Below are 2,500 nucleotides of genomic sequence, written 5' to 3'. Positions count from 1 at the left end.
TAAGTCACGTCCTTACGTGGCCCGCAACCTTTCCTTAGGCCTCAAGCGTATCTCAACCGAAGGGACCATCGACACGAATCAGCCCGCGTACTAAGTCACGTCCTTACGTGGCCCGCAACCTTTCCTTAGGCCTCAAGCGTATCTCAACCGAAGGGACCAGCAACCGAAGGGACCATTGACACGAATCAGCCCGCGTACTAAGTCACGTCCTTCCGTGGCCCGCAACCTTTCCTTAGGCCTCAAGCGTATCTCATCCGAAGGGACCGGCAACCGAAGGGACCATTGACACGAATCAGCCCGCGTACTAAGTCACGTCCTTCCGTGGCCCGTAACCTTTCCTTAGGCATCAAGCGTATCTCAACCGAAGGGACCAGCAACCGAAGGGGAAACACATTCCCACACCAACACGAATCAGCCCGCGTACTGAACCACGTCAAGAAAACCCGTCGTGCCGCCTGAGCGGGTAGTCGGGGATCACAAGACGCAGCATTTCCTTAGGCCTCAAGCATACCGTCAACCGTCAACCAAAAGGGGCATTGGGAGCAACCGAAGGGACATTCCCCCAGACGAATCACCGTAGGCCAAGCTGACTAGGAAGGGCCCACTCATCGTCTGGTAGGGCCGACCAGCCACCGGAAAAAACCGATCGCCGGCGATGGCCCACGGGATGGCATTCAACGTGATGGAGGGTAGTCACCCCTCACACGCATAACGCCCATGCCTGGGCGAGGGGGTGCTGGCCATGCCAGCCCAAGGCTCCCAAACTCTTTCCCCCTATAATAGATAAAGAGATTTTTCCCTTGTGACCCTAGGGGACACCCAAATGCAAGTTAAGTTATACTAGTTTTTCCATGGACCAAAACTCACCTTTATTTGTAACATAATGTCATTTTTATGACTTGTATTGTTGGAACATATATTAAAGAAATTTTAGAAGCTGAAATTTTGAAAAAAAAAAACTTGTAAGTATTTTATTTTAATTAAATAAGGCCGAAAAACGCGAAATTAATAAAAAATAGTAAATAGTGTCAATAAATCATGAAAAATTAGGAGACACTTGAGAAAATATATATAAAGACATTGGTTTAGTTAAAAAAATTTTTTTCATTAAAAAAAGTATTTTATTTTTTTTTTCCGTTAAATTGGTGAAATAAAGGTAAAAATATTAAAAATTGTTAAAAGTGTCAATAGATCATGAAAAATTAGGAGACACTTGAGAAAAAATATACAAATAGATTGGTTTAGTTAAAAATATTAATTTCATTAAAAAAATATTTTATTTTTTTTTTTTCCGTTAAATTGGTGAAAAATAGTGAAAAATGGATAAAAAATTGTAAAAATCTTGAAAAAATGGGAGGCTTGTTGGAAAGATATTATGAGTGAGAGTCATTGATATTATTTTCAAAAATGGGTAAAAATAAATTTTTGAATGATATAAGAGGCTAAAAGGGAGTATTTTTTATCAACTTACATTGAACTCCTTTACCACAATCTCCCTTACAAACCATAGTAATGAGAATCATTGGTATTAAGTTTGAATGATGTTTTTGATCACCTTGCAACGAACTCCCTTAAAAGCCATAATCATTAGGGGGGTCTCATGGCTCATTCTTGGCTCGGGGCTCGGGGCGAGGCTCCGGCCATGGCTCAAGGCTACCACATTGCTCCTATACCACAATCTCCCTTACAAACCATAGTAATGAGAATCATTGATATTAAGTTTGAATGATGTTTTCGATCACGTTGCAATGAACTCCCTTACAAGCCATAATCACAAGGGGGGGGTCTCATGGCTCACGGCTCGGGGTGAGGCTCTATGCTACCACCTTCTTTCCCATGGGCCATAGCGTCTTTCGTACCGCATGGCCCGAAAACCTTCACAGCACCTTGAGAGCTCACATTATATTATAACCATCCATATAGGTGCTCAGGTGCTCAAGGTGCTCAAGTGCTTAAGTGCTAAAGTGCTTAAGTGCTTAAGTGCCTTAGCGCCTTAGCGCCTAGCGCGCGCGCGTGCGTGTGTATCATTAGATTAGAAGGGTGGATTTTTCAAGATCCCCCGGCTCACTCGGGCCAAGCATATCGTTCTTGATCTCGTAGCAATGCCCACGTCTCACGAGTCGAGCGTTCCCTTCCTCGGCCCACGGGTCGGCCCGCGGGGTCACGGCCCGCGGGTCGGGTCGGGGGCGAGGCTCCGGCCATGGCTCCATGCCTACCACATGCCCAGTCGATGGCACCTTGGGCCCCAACCCTCAACTATAACCTTCCCCCTATAATAGATAAAGAGATTTTTCCCTTGTGACCCTAGGGGACACCCAAATGAGAGTTAAGTTATACTAGTTTTTCCATGGACCAAAACTCACCTTTGTTTGCAACATATTGTCTTTTTTATGACTTGTATTGTTTATATATACCTTCAAGAACATTTTTGAGTCTCGTGGCCCACGGCCCGCGGCCCGCGGCTCACGGCTTTTGATTCGTGGCTCACGGGTCAGGCTCA

Source organism: Amaranthus tricolor, chromosome 8, assembly GCF_026212465.1.
Source record: "Amaranthus tricolor cultivar Red isolate AtriRed21 chromosome 8, ASM2621246v1, whole genome shotgun sequence".
Lineage (NCBI taxonomy): Eukaryota > Viridiplantae > Streptophyta > Magnoliopsida > Caryophyllales > Amaranthaceae > Amaranthus > Amaranthus tricolor.
This window is presented reverse-complemented; position numbering follows the sequence as displayed.